At 46.1% G+C, this 18,644-nt stretch overlaps 1 protein-coding gene across 1 annotated transcript in view; it reads right to left on the reverse strand.

Annotated features, from left to right (window-relative positions):
* LOC126100944 (nucleoredoxin-like) overlaps positions 1-14,673 on the reverse strand; it is a 265,930-nt gene extending 251,257 nt beyond the window's left edge. Inside the window, exon 1 of the mRNA XM_049911606.1 lies at positions 14,537-14,673. The gene's annotated coding sequence lies outside the window, so the exon portion shown is untranslated. The remainder of the gene's footprint in view (positions 1-14,536) is intronic.
* Between the last annotated feature and the right edge of the window lie 3,971 nt (positions 14,674-18,644).

Genomic DNA, 18,644 nt, shown 5'->3' on the forward strand with positions numbered 1-18,644 from the left:
GGTAACTTAGTTTCAGCCATCTATAGACCACAAAAGAAAATTTACAAGCTATATATTTTTTTTAGGACACGTTAATTTTTCTCACAGTGATATATAATTATTGGCACAAATAAGAAGAAACTTCACACAGCCAGCACACTTTTCCCATTGGGAAACAAATACGCAGTTGACAGGTTCTTACTTTCGAAGAAAGAAAAGGTCGCAATACTGTAGTTGCTAAAAGTGCAGTGAATGTACCAATTGAAGATATGAGTTGTTTCTTTAAATCGTGTGCGAGAGTGACTACCACAATCGCAAAGATACTCCTTATTTGCAATCTGTTGAAGGTTTCAGAACAGTCTTATGCTAATACTAAATTTGTTATTCTAGTGTACAAAGGACGTATAATTTTGAATACATTGAAAGGTGGCTACACTGAGCCACAGCGCCAGAAATCGCGCCAGAGAGTATTGTTCCGCCGCCTCCACTGGCAGTGATTATTGAGACGCAGCGACAGGCAGTTCTTGCCGAGAAGTTGTGGTGGACACTGCTTGTAGCTGAAGTCAGAGTGAGATGCGGTAGTGGAGAGTGTTGTTCCATGTTTATGCAGTTATTTGATTGGAGAGATAGCAGATGTTGTTCCAATGGAGATATTGTAATGATCTGAGTGCTTTTCGTCAATATAAATTAAGGTAACTAACTACTGTTCTTTATTTTCTTATTATTTGTGTGTCCTGAATAATGCTTCATTACACGTTCAGTCAACAAAGCATCTGGCGTGTGTTCTTGTATTAGAGTGTAATTCTGGGTTTCTTGCACAATTATAGTATTTCTAATTTTCTTTTATCACGTCAGTATAAATGATATTTAAAAATTCTTGTCTTGTTGAAGAAGAACCGTGCCAGATGTGCGTTGAGTCATACTACCACATACAGAACAGCTACACTTGTGCTTGTTGTTTCGCAGGTTTTATAGTTGCTGGGGACTTAATTAATTAATTGTATTAACTGAAATTTTCATTTCATTCTTTGTGGTTGTTACATGCAGTCAGATTGCGTACGAAAACTAGTCAGGGCCAGCCGTTTACGAAACAGCGTAATCGGACATACAGCGACAGAAAATTAAAAAGTATTTGCATTGCATTCTTATATCTTTATTATAATTAAGCCCCCATGCACGTGGCGAAACGGCTGGCCCTGACTAGTATTATTACGCAATCTGACTGCGTGAAACAACAACAAAGAATGAAAAGAAAATTTCAGTTAATACAATTAATTAATTAAGTCCCCAGCAACTATAAAACCTACGAAACAACAAGCACAAGTGTAGCTGTTCTGTATGTGGTAGTATGACTCAACGCACATCTGGCACGGTTCTTCTTCAACAAGACAAGAATTTTTAAATATCATTTATACTGACGTGATAAAAGAAAATTAGAAATACTATAATTGTGCAAGAAACCCAGAATTACACTCTAATACAAGAACACACGCCAGATGCTTTGTTGACTGAACGTGTAATGAAGCATTATTCAGGACACACAAATAATAAGAAAATAAAGAACAGTAGTTAGTTACCTTAATTTATATTGACGAAAAGCACTCAGATCATTACAATATCTCCATTGGAACAACATCTGCTATCTCTCCCATCAAATAACTGCATAAACATGGAACAACACTCTCCACTACCGCATCTCACTCTGACTTCAGCTACAAGCAGTGTCCACCACAACTTCTCGGCAAGAACTGCCTGTCGCTGCGTCTCAATAATCACTGCCAGTGGAGGCGGCGGAACAATACTCTCTGGCGCGATTTCTGGCGCTGTGGCTCAGTGTAGCCACCTTTCAACATACGACATTACGTTTTGTATATGGTCCTCAAATGAATAAACATATAAATTAAAAAGAAGTCAACATACAGGTTCAAGACGAATAAGATGAGGCAAGATATGACTTATCCACTAGTGCACAACCTATATATGGGTTTCCGTTTATTAATACTTAAGAGGCACGCATGCTGCATTTGCCGACAGAATGTGTAAAATGAGTATAACCTGGTTAGCCACACATTAGTTTCATACTTGGAAATAATTAGGTACTGGAAACAGCAACCAGCCACACTACTTCTCGGAATCATTAAGTCACAGCGGCAAGTGTACCAGGTGTGAGCTCTGTGCCAAGGGGGGCTCACAACGCTCAGACTCGTTGCGACCACGAAAGTCGATAGGCATCCCCTAAGGTCGAAACTGGGCTCCGGCACAGCGTAGTGACGTCACAGAGAGACATCACGCGGTGAACCTAACGTCTCGCGCCAGAGCAACAGGCACACGCCCTCGGTATCGAGTTAGGTCAGGACAGCACAGGCGACATGCGATATTGCGTTGTTGAAAGATAACGTCACTGGGACCTTGTAGATAAGACTGAGCTACCGGCCTTAAAACGTCAGCAGTGTAACGCCTACTGTGTACATCACCTGCTCTGCGAATCAGAGGTGATCGTGCTGTGCACCCAACGGGACCCGTTGCCATACGGCTGAGCTCGTGTGACGATGCCGAGCCCAAGGTGAAGACTCCGCACGTGCTCTGTGTGGCTGCACTGAAACGCTAATCATTTGCGTATCACAGATGTAGTATATCTCGTACCAGTTTCAACTTCGTTGCGTGCCGACGTTGTGGCAGCCAGTTTTAATGGTCAGCAATATTTTAAGCACAGATACACCGGCAGAAGCTCTCCTCCGTGATGTGGAACGATAGTAATTTCTGTTTCTTGTATCGTAGATCCGAGTTCAGTCGTGTTTTACTCTCCGATATCGTACATGTAATTCCGAAAAAAAAAAACATATAGAACTTAGCGTTTATGTGTTTTGACCATAAAATGATTGATGTCTTGTGCTGAATCGTACGTTATCGTACGGAACGTAGCTGCCCCACTCTCAACGAAGGTTCAAAATGGTTCAAATGCCTCCGAGCACTATGGGACTTAACATCTGTGGTCATCAGTCCCCTAGAACTTAGAACTACTTAAACCTAACTAACCTAACGACATCACACACATCCATGCCCGAGGCAGGACTCGAACCTCAACGAAGGGATACCCTCAACGAGCGCCTCTTTTTAGCATAGTATATTCAAACCAATTATATGTGGTAGGAAACGGATTGTGGTGTTTTACCCCTGCAGTTACTTTGGAGGAGTTTGCCATGACATATTACTTTTATGTTTTCTTACTGTTTATGTATTGATAATTCTTGCTCCACGATACGCCTGGCAGCAGAGCAAGAAAGCCATTGCAGCCAACGATGACAGTGTTGTGGTTTCCTCTTTGTGATAGTCCCCTACATGAATTCATTATAGTCACCCAACGTATCAGAATGCGTTATATGTAGCACTGTATTTGAACATTTGTTGTTAAGTATACTCCAAATTAATTGAGTGCAGCTGACCTAAAAGACACTAACATATTTCGAACAGAATAACGTCCTCCACGGCAACCAGCATTGATACTGAAAAAGTCCGCCATACGATACCTAATTTCCGCTTTCCTCGCATGTAATCCTAAAACAGCTATGTATTGGGTTGGTGTATAAGTTCATAGCGTTTTTGTTTTGTATGTCGCAATTCCGGTCGCTTTAGGTTTATTTATCGATGGTCAATTTTTGTTTGTATTTCGCTGTTGCTATCTGAGTTCACATACTGTTATTTTGTCATTTGGAGATAGTGAGTGGAGATTTCGAAGGTAGAAAATGAAGCACCAAGTGGGGAAATCGAAACATTTCCGAAATACTCTACTGTTTGAGTTCAATGGAGGGGTGACAGCAGCGGAGGCAGCCAGAAACATTTGTACAGTGCATGAGGGTAATGGTATTGAACAGAACACGTCAAGAAAGTGGTTTTCTCGTTTTAAGGAAGATCAAAAATGGCTCTGAGTAGAATGGGACTTAACATCTGAGGTATCAGTCCCTTAGAACTACTTAAACCTAACTAACCTAAAGTCATCACACACATCCATGCCCGAGGCAGGATTCGAACCTGCGACCGTAGCGGTCGCGCGGTTCCAGACTGAAGCGCCTAGAACCGCTCGGCCACACCGGCCGGCTAAGGAAGATCATTTTGACGTTAGTCACTCTCCACGTTCAGGAAGACCTTCAGGATTTTGAGATGAAGATCGTTTAAACACATTAATTCACAATCATCCACGTCAGTGCACTCGAGGACTCGAAAATGTGATGAACTGTGATCATTCCACCTACGTACCACTTTTCTGTGCAACAGGGAAGATTCAAAACTCGGGTATAGGGGTACCGCATGCTCTGAGCCAAAATCACAAAAATCAGACGGTGGGCATACGCGCATTTCTACTTGGTCATCACCATTTAGCTCTTTAACAACACCGACTATTCCTATGATGTATAGTTGTCGGTGACGAGAAATGGTGTGTTTACGCTAACGTAAGGAAAAGAAAGGAATGGTTGAGCCCGAACAAAGCAGCAAATTCCCGTACAGAGACCTGCGCGCATCCACGAAAGATAATGTTACGCATCTGGTGGAACAGCGGCAGTGTGGTGTACTACGAATTGCTTCCGCGCGGTGTAACCATCACTGCTGACATTTACTGTCAACAACCGAGATATCTTGCAGGCGCAGTCCAAGAACAGCAACCAGGAAGACTGATTGAAATGATGTTACTCCACGGTAACGTCCGCCCGCACTCTGCTAGACTGAAAAAAAAAACCACTATACAGAAGTTGGATTGGGAAGTCATTTCGCAGATACTTTATTCTTTTGATCTTGCGCACTCAGATTTTCAACTTTTCCGTTCGCTGCCGAAAATCCGTCAGGAAACTTCCTTTCCGAGTGAAAATGCGCTCCGAATATGGCTCAACGAGTTCTTCGCTTTAAAACTAAGTGATTTCTACAGTTGTGTAATCGAAAAGATACCCCGCTGGCAGACTATTGTAAACAGTAAAGGAGATAACATTATTGACAACTTAAGTGTCTGTTACGTTTATTGGGTTTATTAAACTTATGGAAAAACACTACGAACTTACCCACCAGTCAACATCAAGACGCCGGCCGTTGTGGCCGAGCGGTTATAGGCACTTCAGTCTGGAACCGCGCGACCGCTACGGTCGCACGTTCGAATCCTGCCTCGGGCATGGATGTGTGTGATGTCCTTAGGTTAGTTAGAACTATTTAAATCTAACTAACTGATGACCTCAGATGTTAAGTCCCATACTGCTCAGAGCCGTTTGAACATCAAGACAGTCATGAGGGCGTAGTTTTCCTGACGTGCGAAAGACACATCCACGTTTATTAACAGAAGTACGTTTACGATATGTGGGATATCAAGCAAAATTTGTCACTCGATTGATGATATCTTCCTTGAGACGACGCAGCGTGTTATGTCTGGCGGAAAGTCATCGACAGAAGTAGCAGTAACTTCAGGCGAGATCCAGGGAAAAGTGTTCAGACCCTTGTTTTTCATCTTGTACATTAATTATCTAGCAGGCAGTATTAACAGTAACGTTCAACTTATCGCAGGTACTGGGGTTATCTATAATAAAATACTATTTTGAAAAATCTGCACAAATATCCAGCAGATCTTGAGACAGTTCCAAAGTGGTGCAAAGATTGGCAACTTGTCAAAATCTTAACAATGTAGAATTATGCGCCTTGCAAAAAGCAGTACACTAGCATCTCATGACTACAACATCAATTCATCACAACTGGATTCAGTCGACTTATACAAATAGCTAGGTGTAACAGTTTGTAGGGATATGAAATGGAACGATCACGTATGCCCGAGCGTAGGCAGTGCAGGTGGAAGACTTCGGTTGATTGGTAGGATACAGCGAAAATGCATCTACTCAGAAAAGGAGACTGCCTGCAAAACACTTGAGCGTCCCATGTTAGGAAATTGCTGAATGTCTGGGACCGGTGCTAAATAGGAGTAACAGCCATGAAGTCGTCTCGATTTATCAGTCGAGTCAAGGCGTCGTTCTGCGGCAACGTTTCGACAGGTTTCCTACTCTTCGTCTTCAGGCGAAAGTCAGGTTTATGTCCGTATTTTTGTAGGCGCTGCATCGCACACTCCCCTGCCTCGCCAGTAACGGCTGGGCAAACTGAGCGCCTGCGGAAGGGGTGTCACGAATGATGGTGGGTGGGAATCACGGACGGCGTTGGGACGTTTCCCTGCGAGTTAGAGCCCTGGGGCCGCGTCCTGGTGCTGCGTGTCCATTCCATCCGCTGCCTTCCCCACTTTCACATCAAAGCGCGCTTGACGTATTCTTGCTAGCGGAGCTGCAGAGCTCGATTGGAAACCGCTATCCCAGTTGACGAGATCGTCATGCACCCTTATCTGCACTGCCTCTTTGATGATCGTGTACCAGGACCCATTAGTTCGGCACAACACCTCTGTCTGTTCTCAATCAAAAACATGGCCTTCGTTGTGGCTGTGCTCTGCCACTGCAGAAGCGAACGCTTCTCACGTGTTCTGAGCGGTGCTGCGAATTACACCGTTCAGTCCGGCCGATGTATTGCTTACCACACTCGCCACTGGCTCCAGGTGTCCGCAGTCCTAGTTTGTCTTTTATTGATCGTTGCGTATTTTTCATCTTAGCCGATGAGTGGAAAATAGTTTCAGTGTTTTTCTCAAATATCCTTGCATTCTCGCCTTGAACGGCCCAGCATACGGATGAAACGTCATACGCTTTATGTCTTCTTTCTTTTTCTTGATCCACTGGAGAGTGTGTCTTATCTGTGTCTCCGAGTAGATGTTTCTCCGAAAGATTTCCCTCAAATGCCTCAACTCGGCGGGCAGACACACCGCGCCGCCTGTGCACCAGAGTGGTGAGCACAGATTTCCGTTGTGCTGTATGGTGGCAGATATAGGCGTTTAGAGACAGGTCCGTGTTGTTTTTTTTTCTGTAGACAGAATGTCTCAGAGCGTCACCAGTATCTCGAGAAAAGGCAGCCATCCATTTCCTTCTGTCTCCATGGTGGACTTTATACTGTCGTGTATGCTGTTATGGTGGTCCACAAATTCCTGCAGGGTTTCTTCGCCATGCAGCCACACCTCAAATGTGTCAGCCACGTATGGGGCGAACCTTTCAGGTTATCGATGCATGGCGCAAGAGGGGATTCCATAAGCAACTACGTCTAACTGCTGGTAGGACTCCCCACTACACTGGTAGTATGTAGTAGTATGTGGTGGAAAAGTTCACAGTGTCTTCGTCGAAATGGCTGCCTAGGATTCCTCTAGCGGTACCCGTGTGAAGAGAGACGTGACGTCGAAACTGGCGAGCAGGTGACCCTTGTCTAGATGTATCTCCTGTAGCACCTTCGCAAACTCAGTTGAGTTTTTGACATGATTTGTGCGGTGACTTATGAGAGGTTTTAGTAGTTGCATCAGCTGTTCAGCTACTCCATACGCTGGGGAATTTATTGTGTCCGTCTTATGTATCTTTGAGAGGCCATATAACCTTGATGGTAACAGTGCTCCGGGATAAAGCCTACCGACCATATCGTAGTCCATATACCAACAGCGGTATTGAACGTATACGAAGGAGCGCGGTACAAACGGTCACAGGTTTGTTTTATTCATGGGAGAACGTCTCGCGTATGTTGAAAAACATGAATTGGCAAACTCTTGAAAATAAGACGCAATAACGTCGAGGAAGACTACTTTCAAGGATTCACCTCCTATGTGTTGCTCTCATAGGTACCGTGAAGACAAGACTAGGCTAATTATTACAGTATTCGCAGAGGCATTTAAGAAGCAACTCTTCTCGCATTCCATACACGACTGGAAGCCTTAATCCAATTGAACGTCTTTGTAGTAAGCTTGATAGAGGTTAGGAGCAGTGATACGTGGAAGAGGAATGCCTGCAAAGTATTAACATTGTCGTCATATTTATGTACAATGTAATTTTCATTGTATGTATTAATACTTTCTTCTCCACTGTGTGAAGCCAGCTGGTACAGAATTTTTATTTACTTTTTGCAAAAGGCTCATTTAGTTAATACTTTTATCTTTACAGATTAGGAAGGAAACTCCCCCCCCCCCCCCCCCACACTGTTATTGTACCAAATAACATCTCTGGTTGAGATCTTTAGTTCTAATAAATAAAGTTACGCCTACTCTGCATGAACAACCGTGTTTGAATACCTTTTTTCCATGGCTGTATTTAACAACGCCATCTTCTATACGAGTTCGAATCTCGACCGTTAATTGAATTACACCGGAACTTAAAACATACTGACGCCGTGTTTTGCAGCATTTCGAATACGGACAGTTTACTGAATAACTTTGGATCTTTCACGTTATTGATACGAAAAGGCTATCAAAGAATAGTCGAAGTATTTTGACTTATTGTTTTTTTGATCTGCAGAGATTCTTTGCATGTGAGAAATCAGCAATATAACTTCTGTAGAAAAAGCCACTGTCATTTTAATAATAACTTAAAAAATGTTCAAATGTGTGTGAAATCGTATGGGACTTAATTGCTAAGGTCATCAGTCCCTAAGCTTACACACTACTTAACCTAAATTATCCTAAGGACAAATACACACACCCATGCCCGAGGTAGGACTCGAACCTCCACCGGGATAATAACTTATCCACGTTGACAAAACGAACTGAAAGATTAACATTTTTCAAACAAATCACTGGCGATGTGTGGTGGATCACTCTCCTAAAGCAGCTTGTTTGTAACCGTAAACGTTGTATAAGGCTCAAACAAAAGGAACTGCAAGTCGTTTGCTCTACAGCTCCAAGTATTAGTAAGCTCAGCGAAAGGTAATACTGGGTTGCTGGAATTAAATACAGCTACAGCTATACTATGCAAATTATTGTTAAGTGAAAGTCACAATATATCCCCCTTTTTATCATTTATTACTGGCTTCTTCCCGTTCCATACGCGTATGGAGCGTGGAATGAAAGACTGCGTAAACGGCTCTGTGTGCGCCGTATTTTTGTATGACCTTGTCCTCCCGTTTCCTACAGGAGCGATGCGTAGTATGTCGCAGTATATTCTTAGGTTCTTCGTTTAAATCTGGTTCTTGGAAATGTGTAACTGGGCATTCACTAGGGAGCTTGCATCTACCTTCAGACGTCTGCCAGTTGAGCTTTTTACTGCGTCTCCGTGAGGATCTTCCGTGGAACGTCCGAAACTATCTGTGCTGCTCTTCTCTGTGTAAGTCCAGTATCCTTTCTTAGTCCTGTCTGGTATGAGTCGCACACATTGAGCAACATTAAAGGATGGGACAGGCGAGTGTCTCGTAAGCCATCTGCTTTTTAGACTGTATTTCCGTAGTATTCTAGCAATGAACCGAAACGTGGCACCACCTTTACATACGAGTGAGCCAATGCTATGATTCCATTTCGTATGCGCACAAATTGTTCACCGATTCCAGTTGCGATCACTGACACTGTATACTAGGTTTATTGTCATGTGAAATGCAAAGTTTTACATTTATCAACATTTAAATTAGTTAGTAATCATTAAACCATTTCGAAATCTTATCAATATCTGAATGAATAATCGTGCAGACAGTATTTCCTTACAGATGACTGCATCCTCTGCGAATCTCTGAGGTTACTCTCAATACTGTCTACAGAGTCATTAATCCGAGGGTCACTCCAAAAGAAACGCACACTATTCTTTTTAAAATTTATCTTTTATTCTCCCTGTTTGAAAGGTTTGCAGTGTGTAGATACACCCTTTAGGAACAATATTTTTATTTCTCCACATAATTTCCATCCCTCTCAACTGCCTTACGCCATCTTGGAACCAGCGCCTGTACGGTAAAATTCTGGACCAACCTGTTGGAGCCACTGTTTGGCAGCGTGCACAAGGGAGTCATCATCTTCAAACCTTGTTCCACGAAGAGAGTATTTCAGTTTCCCAAAGAGATGACAGTCACATGGAGCAAGGTCAGGACTGTAAGGCGGGTGTTTCAGTGTTGTCCATCCGAGTTTTATGATCGCTTCCATAGTTTTTTGACTGACATGTGGCCGTGCATTGTCGTGTAACAGCAAAACATCCGGCTTTTTGCCGATGTGGTCGAACACGACTCAGTCGAGCTTAAAGTTTCTTCAGTGTCGCCACATATGCATCAGAATTTATGGTGGTTCCACTTGGCATGATGTCCACAAGCAAGAGTCCTTCGGAATCGGAAAACACTGTAGCCATAACTTTTCCAGCAGAAGGTGTGGTTTTGAATTTTTTTTTCTTGGGTGAATTTGCATGATGCCACTCCATTGCCTCTTCGTCTCTGGTGAAAAATGATGGAGCCATGTTTCATCACCTGTCACAATTCTTCCAAGAAATTCATCTCCACCATTCTCGTACTGTTCCCAAAGTTCGCTGCATACCGTTTTTCTTGTTTCTTTGTGAGCCACTGTCAACATCCTGGGAACCCACCTGGCACAAACCTTTTTTAACGTCAAAAGTTTCAGTATTCTGCAAACACTTCCTTCCCCTATCCCAACGTAGCGTGACAATTCGTTCACTGCGATGCGTCTGTCAGCAGTCACCAATTCGTTAACTCTCTGCACATTATCTGGAGTGTGTGCAGTACGAGACCTGCAGCTGTGAGGACAATCCTCAATATTGCCGTGCCCGCTTTCATCACGTAACCTGCTTGCCCACCGACTAACAGTAATGTGATCGACAGCAGCATCTCCATACACCTTTTTCAACCTCTTGTGGATGTTTCCCACTGTCTCGTTTCCACAGCACAGTAATTTTATGACAGCACGTTGCTTCTGACGAACGTCAAGTGTAGCAGCCATCTTGAAGACATACTGTGACGGCGCCACTCACGGGAACAGGTTGAACTAAGTTTGAAACCAAGCGGGACGGATGTATCTACACACTGTCCAACTTTCACACTTGCAGAATGAAAACTGTATTTTTACAAAAATAGTGTGGATTTCTTTTGGAGTGACCTTCGTATATTAGATTGGTGCATAAGTTCGTAGCGTTTTTCCATAAGTTTAACAAATACAACACATACAGGTAACAGAGACTTTAGTGATGAATGATGTATTTACAACAGTCTGCCAACGCTGGGATTTCGCGACTGTAGAAATCACACGGTTTTGAGGCAAAGAACTCGTCGAGCCATGTTCCGAACTCATTTTAATCCGAAAAGGATCTTCTGTAGACAGCGTAAAAGGTGAAAATCTGAGAGCGCAAGATCAAGTGAATATGGTGGGTACAGAATGACTTTTCAGCCCAACTCCTGTATGGTATTTTTTGTCAGTCAAGCTGAATGCGGCACACAGTCATCCTGGTCAATGTCCTTGGATTGCGTCTGCAAGACGTCTCTGTTATGATGACGACGAACGAGTCATCAGCAATGTTGACTGGTGGCCAATGCTAAATAGAAAGATATAAATCACAGCAGGTTTGTCAGTAACGTCGATAAGGTGCTAGCTGCATGGTCTCGATCTGCAACGACTAAAATAATTAGAAATCGTTGGTAAAAAATAATATATACTGTACTTGACTGGTTTTACAGGATTCTTCTTGGCTGCATACATACAATTATAAACAGATAGCTACTGAGGCCTCACTTGGGCCACATGCTACATAGCGCCTTACTAGAGGTTGCTTCCTATCAGCTGAAGGCTATGCTATTTTACTACTTGATCTCCCGAGTAAGAGTGGACGAGAGCTCGCTAGAAACTTGATACAAGCCGCGGAGCGGCGCTGGTCGCGACTCGCGGGTCCAACGATACAAATACGGACCGCGGTCGGTAACTGCAACCCCTAACAAGTGTGGTAGCGAACGTTGATACCACAGTCTCGCTTGTTGACAGTAAATGTAAGCAGTGATGCTTACACCTCGGGGAAGAAAATCGTACTACAGCTCTCCGTCGCTGTTCCACTGGACGCAGAACGTTATCTTTTGTGGACACGCGAAGATATCTGTACGGGGAATTGCTGCTTTATTTGGGCGCAACCATTTCCTTCTTTACCTTGCGTTACGATAAAGACTCATTTTCTTGTCACCCGGATAGGAATGCTCGGTGTAGTTCACGAGTCAACTGATGGCGAGCGAGCAGAGATGCACCTATTGCCACCAGCTGACTTTTGTGATTTTGGCTTACAGCATACAGTACCGATAGACCCGAGTTTTGAGCACGGGAATGTCGCACGATGGTGGAATGATCACAACTTTTCACATCTGAAAGTTCTCGACCACACTGACGTTGACGACTGTGGATTAATGCGCTTAATTTCTTGTCGCACTTTGTCCACTCGCATTATCCCCATACACGGCGCAAATGTTTCTGGCTGCCTCAGTTGCTGCCTTCCCTCTGTTAAACTCAAACAGGAGAAAATGTCGAAAATGTTCCGATTTCTTCTCCTGGCACGCCGTTTTCTAACGTCTGCGACTCCGCTCATTATCTCCAAATGACAAAATGACAATATGTAAAACTCAAATAAGACCAGTGGACTACAAATAAAAAATGACAATCGATAAATAAATCGGTAGCAACCGGAATACCATCATGCAAAATGAAAAGGCTTCGAACTTATGCACCAAACTAATACAACATGAACAGCAAGAGCCCAACACTCCTCCCTGAGGCTGCCCTGAAGTTACTTCTACATCTGTCGATGTCTTTCCACGGAAGGTAACATGACTCGTCGTTCCCACCAAGGCACCGTCAGTTCAGTTACAAATTTGCCTTGATGCCCCATACTTCGATGATAAGAGTTGGTCTGGCCAGATGCTTTTCGGGTATCAAGCAATACAGCATCTGGCTGAGTGCTTTCAACCATGGATTTCAGGGTGCCATATGTAGCGGCACCACAGTCTAAGATAGGAAAGCTAGATTCGGTGCAACATTTCTGAGTGCAGCCAGCGGTTGCGAAGTACAATGGAGGCCACAGGGCTGTTGAAACGCTGAAAAGAGTAAATGCAGCTGTTTGCATGGCTCAAGTTGCAGGTAGAAGAGGCCCACTAGCACAACGTAGATGTTACGAGTAGGTGACTCGGAGTGGTGCATTAGCAAAACCGAGGCACACAGCTGCGTATAAATAGGTGCAGGTTTCGAACGAGATTCATTCAAGTGTGGCAGCTTTCCTGGCCAGCGGGGCATGTCACACCACCAGCTACACATAGCAGAAGATGAGGCGCCAGTGTTTCAGTCCACGGCAGGTCACTGGTTTGACCCTCTGAGGCCGACGCGGGGTCCGTAGCCAACCGGCGGCGGGCCACTCCACGGCTCGCTACCGCAGGCAGCCGTCCCGGCTTCCGACACACGCTGGAGGCATCCCCAGGTGAGGGTCACAGATTTGGATGCCGGATCGTGGGCGCTTGTGGTCGCTGTGATCTCAGCTGTGCCAGCGAGCAAGGATGCAGCGGGTCACTCCGCGGCTCCCAGCGGAGCTGCGCTGAGTCAGTGGGGAAAAAGACTGCCGAGTCGGCTACCAGCGCAGCCCCGACGACACGGCCCTACGAGGCCGACACACAGCAGCGCGTCGCACTGGTTAGCTCGGGCTGGGGGGCGGCCTCAGCATTGCGGGACCCTGTGACGTGGACCGAGGTGGACGAGGCACTTTAGTGGAAACAATTAAATCATTTGGAAAGCTCGGACAAGTCTTAATACGATGCCTTCCACCTCCACCCACTACATTTGGCGACAACCGTTACACATAAATCAGAGAAAGGAAGTACCCTCAGTAGCAGCAAGTGCTTTTTGTTGTTGTTGTTGTTGCTAGAGACGAGTTCTTTGCATGCCGTGGCTTCTATTGTGGCTGTGATGCTCGCCAAATGCTGGTGCCTGTGCTGAGAGGCGGCGTTCTGTCTGATTCTTCGAAAACTATTAGGGGAAAAACTTTTATTTTTGCACATCTTTCTGCCCAATATCATCACTCGATAAGTAACTCAATTCCTTATCCATCATACCTACTTCGCTGCGTCAGATTAAGTAATACATTGAGTGAACTGCATCAGATTAAGTAATACATTGAGTGAATATTTTGGAGAGGTAAAAACGCATTGGGTAAAGTTTGTGTATGGATGATTTTAGCTCATATATTGCAGTGAATGAAATGTTGAAAAGATATCGAAACTTTAAATTGAGAAGGGTATTTCATTTGATTCTCAAGTTATTGGGTTTTATATCTGTAGGACAGACGAGCGCGATGCTCCCATTTACGTCCCTGCACATTGCGAATCATGGGGTCATAAAAATTGTCGTTGTTTCATAAACGATTCAAGATATCGAAAGCCGGCTTTCTGCAAGTGATAGCAGGCAATAAGGCACGTGTGTTGTGTGATAAATATTCCAAACTCTTTCGTTCACTGAGATACGAAAGTAACTCGTCCACAGCAGTGAGAGGTCGGCGGCTCAGGACGCATTCCGACGTCCGTACATAGCCTTGCAGGAAAATTCGAGCGGCACGCGTACGCAAGTCTACAACACCTGGGGAACGGCGTAGCAGTACGTGTACGCACGCTCACGGCAGGGAAACGGTTCGCGACCAAGGCGAGTCAGCAGCTAAATGGCGGAGAGGCAGTGTAGGCAGGTACGCACCCAGTGCGCGGAGAAGTAGAGCCCGGCGATGGTGGCGTCGACGTCCCGGAAGGCGGTGGTGGTGCCGTCTGCGGCGACGAGCGCGGCGGCGTGCAGCACGTGTGAGACGGGGCGCGGCCGCCAGGGGAAGGCGCGGCCCTCGGGGTCCCGCAGCAGGTGCTCGCCCGCCGCCGCGGACAGCACGCGGCCCGTGCCGCCCTCCAGCAGCACCAGCGACGGGCAGCCCGAGCGCGCGCGGTAGCGCCGGCACAGCCGCGCCTGCGCACACGCGCCGCAAACACGCACAGTTAGTGGCGCGCACTTGACAGAGCAACGGCACAGTAATAGAGCCGGACAAAGATCCTGCAAGAACGGGACCAATGACAGACAGAAGTGCAACCCTTCAAAATGGTTCAAATGGCTCTGAGCACTATGGGACTTAACATCTGAGGTCATCAGTCCCCTAGAACTTAGAACTACTTAAAACTAACTAACCTATGGACATCACACACATCCATGCCCGAGATAGGATTCGAACCTGCGACCGTAGCAGTCGCGCGTTTCCGGACTGTAGCGCCTAGAACCGCTCGGCCACCGCGGCCGGCAGTGCAACCCTTCCGCAAAATGCTGACGATTTCAGTGCTGCGCCATCGACAAGTGTCAGAGTGCGAACTATTCACCGAAACATCATCGATATGGACTTTCGGAGTCCAAGACCCACGTGTACCTTCGATGACTGCACGGCACAAAGCTTTACTCCTCGCCTGGTCTCATCAACACCGCCATTGGACTGTTGATGACTGGATACATGTTGCCTGGCCGGACGAGCCTCGTTTCAAATTGTATCGAGCGGACGGACGTGTATGGGTATGGAGACAACCTCATAAATCTATAGACCGTGCATATCAGGAGGGGACTGTTCAAGTTGGGGAAGGTTTTTAATGGTGCGGGGCGTGTGCAGTTGGAGTGATATGGGACCCCTCATCCGTCTAGATACGACTCTGACAGGTGACACGTATGTAAGCTCTACTGCCTCCAAGCACTATGGGACTTAACATCTGAGGTCATCAGTCCCCTAGAACTTAGAACTACTTAAACCTAACTAACCTAAGGACATCACACACATCCATGCCCGAGGCAGGATTCGAACCTGCGACCGTAGCAGTCGCGCGGTTCCGGACTGTAGCGCCTAGAACCGCTCGGCCACCACGGCCGGCAGTGCAACCCTTCCGCAAAATGCTGACGATTTCAGTGCTGCGCCATCGACAAGTGTCAGAGTGCGAACTATTCACCGAAACATCATCGATATGGACTTTCGGAGTCCAAGACCCACGTGTACCCTCGATGACTGCACGGCACAAAGCTTTACTCCTCGCCTGGTCTCATCAACACCGCCATTGGACTGTTGATGACTGGATACATGTTGCCTGGCCGGACGAGCCTCGTTTCAAATTGTATCGAGCGGACGGACGTGTATGGGTATGGAGACAACCTCATAAATCTATAGACCGTGCATATCAGGAGGGGACTGTTCAAGTTGGGGAAGGTCTTTAATGGTGCGGGGCGTGTGCAGTTGGAGTGATATGGGACCCCTCATCCGTCTAGATACGACTCTGACAGGTGACACGTATGTAAGCTCTACTGCCTCCAAGCACTATGGGACTTAACATCTGAGATCATCAGTCCCCTAGAACTTAGAACTACTTAAACCTAACTAACCTAAGGACATCACACACATCCATGCCCGAGGCAGGATTCGAACCTGCGACCGTAGCAGTCGCGCGGTTCCGGACTGTAGCGCCTAGAACCGCTCGGCCACCACGGCCGGCAGTGCAACCCTTCCGCAAAATGCTGACGATTTCAGTGCTGCGCCATCGACAAGTGTCAGAGTGTGAACTATTCACCGAAACATCATCGATATGGACTTTCGGAGTCCAAGACCCACGTGTACCCTCGATGACTGCACGGCACAAAGCTTTACTCCTCGCCTGGTCTCGTCAACACCGCCATTGGACTGTTGATGACTGGATACATGTTGCCTGGCCGGACGAGCCTCGTTTCAAATTGTATCGAGCGGACGGACGTGTATGGGTATGGAGACAACCTCATAAATCTATAGACCGTGCATATCAGGAGGGGACTGTTCAAGTTGGGGAAGGTCTTTAATGGTGCGGGGCGTGTGCAGTTGGAGTGATACGGGACCCCTCATCCGTCTAGATACGACTCTGACAGGTGACACGTATGTAAGCTCAACTGCCTCCAAGCACTATGGGACTTAACATCTGAGGTCATCAGTCCCCTGGACTTAGAACTACTTAAACTTAGAACTAATTAAACCTAACTAACCTAAGGACATCAACACATCCATGCCCGAGGCAGGATTCGAAACTGCGACCGTAGCAGTCGCGCGGCTCCGAACTGAGCGCCTAGAACCGCGAGACCACCGCGGCCGGCGCCTCAGGATCTGTCACCAGTATATGCATTAGTGGGGACTGATGTGATTTTTCTTGAGTGTGAACAGCATCGGGCATTCGAAACATGCAGGGAACCGGTAATATTCGGAAGCAGCCTCTCGCTAATGTTGCGTTAGTTTAATATCACAGTAGGCATCGAAGGATAATTAGCGAAGCTGCAGTTACTTCGAACGGTCGCGCAGTGAAGTTTATTTAGCACGGATTTCTGTGTGAAACAGAAATATCGACATAGGCTCGGCTTGCACCACGAAGCGCTGTGCAGCCAATCAATAGAGGGTTCGCATATGAAGAGCGCAGCAGTGCACCGCTACACAAATCGCCGTTTGTGCTTTGGGGTGCCGCCCCGTGTGTAAAGTTTAGAGACAATACGCCTCATCTGAGTGGCAACTCCACTCTAAAAAGCGATATCGGCGCGGGGCTGAACGTGTTCACACGCGCACAAAGAGGAAAGTAGCGTCCTTTGTGAGCGGCTAATTAAACCCGGCCTGTCGACGGTGCTGATGGACAGCAGCTTTTATCTTCGTGTCAAAATGCGGCATTAGGAGTACAGAGCAAGAGTGTGCTATGAAAAAGTTTTCAACAACGCTTTCACCGTACAAGCAATGTGAAGTGTTACTGGCTTTCTCCTGTGGTCCACAGGGTCTGTGGTTTTGGCGTTGTTAGTGGCAGTGGGTGCCCGGATGATATCGTCCCTGTCGCTACCATTTCTCCCTGCGACGGAATTTGTGCACCAAATCTGTTTGTGTGCAGTATTACAGCTCATGTAAGTGTATAAGACCGTTTTGTTAATGTTTGCGAAGTGTGCAGCTGAAGCCGTACGTGGGTACCAGCCAGGTGTTGGCGTCGTCTGGTGTGAGAAACTGCCTAAAAACCGCGTGGAGCGTGGCCGGCGCACCAGCCGTCCACGTTAATCCGGGTGGACTCGATACGGAGCCGGCGCGTCTCCCCGTCTCCCGGAAGTGGGCGCTCTAACGCGCTCGACTATTCGGGCGCCCGCATCTCGTGGTCGTGCGGTAGCGTTCTCGCTTCCCACGCCCGGGTTCCCGGGTTCGATTCCCGGCGTGGTCAGGGATTTTCTCTGCCTCGTGATGGCTGGGTGTTGTGTGCTGTCCTTAGGTTAGTTAGGTTTAAGTAGTTCTAAGTTCTAGGGGACTGATGACCATAGATGTTAAGTCCCATAGTGCTCAGAGCCATTTTGGACTATTCGGGCACGTCAGTCAACAGTTATATGAAATACTCAAAACCAGATTTTGTTTGCACCTTGGAAATCGTTAGATACGAAGTCTGCAGCGTACAGTGGAAATGCGCTCTAGTTTAGCCGTTTAGTAATACAGATGTGCGTAAATGGCTACTAAATGAACTCACACGGTGTACTTAAAATCTCCAGTGCTTAAGGGGAGTTGCTCGTGAAAAATTACCAAAAATTTGAAAAAAATGTACCCGCTCTATATATAAGAGCATTTGTAGATATTACAAGAACATATAGTTTGTCTACTTTCCCATTATCCGTTTGTTCGTAAATTTAGTGTGAATGTAATGTTGCACAGGCGCTAGGCCCCCTGTCTTTATAAAGTGCGTAAGTATACAGTATTTGTTTACTCTTGCTTTCGGAATTTGATATACGTTTGTTTCATAGTTGTTACTATGTTATTTTA

This window comes from Schistocerca cancellata, chromosome 9, assembly GCF_023864275.1.
Source record: "Schistocerca cancellata isolate TAMUIC-IGC-003103 chromosome 9, iqSchCanc2.1, whole genome shotgun sequence".
NCBI classification, from domain to species: Eukaryota; Metazoa; Arthropoda; class Insecta; order Orthoptera; family Acrididae; genus Schistocerca; species Schistocerca cancellata.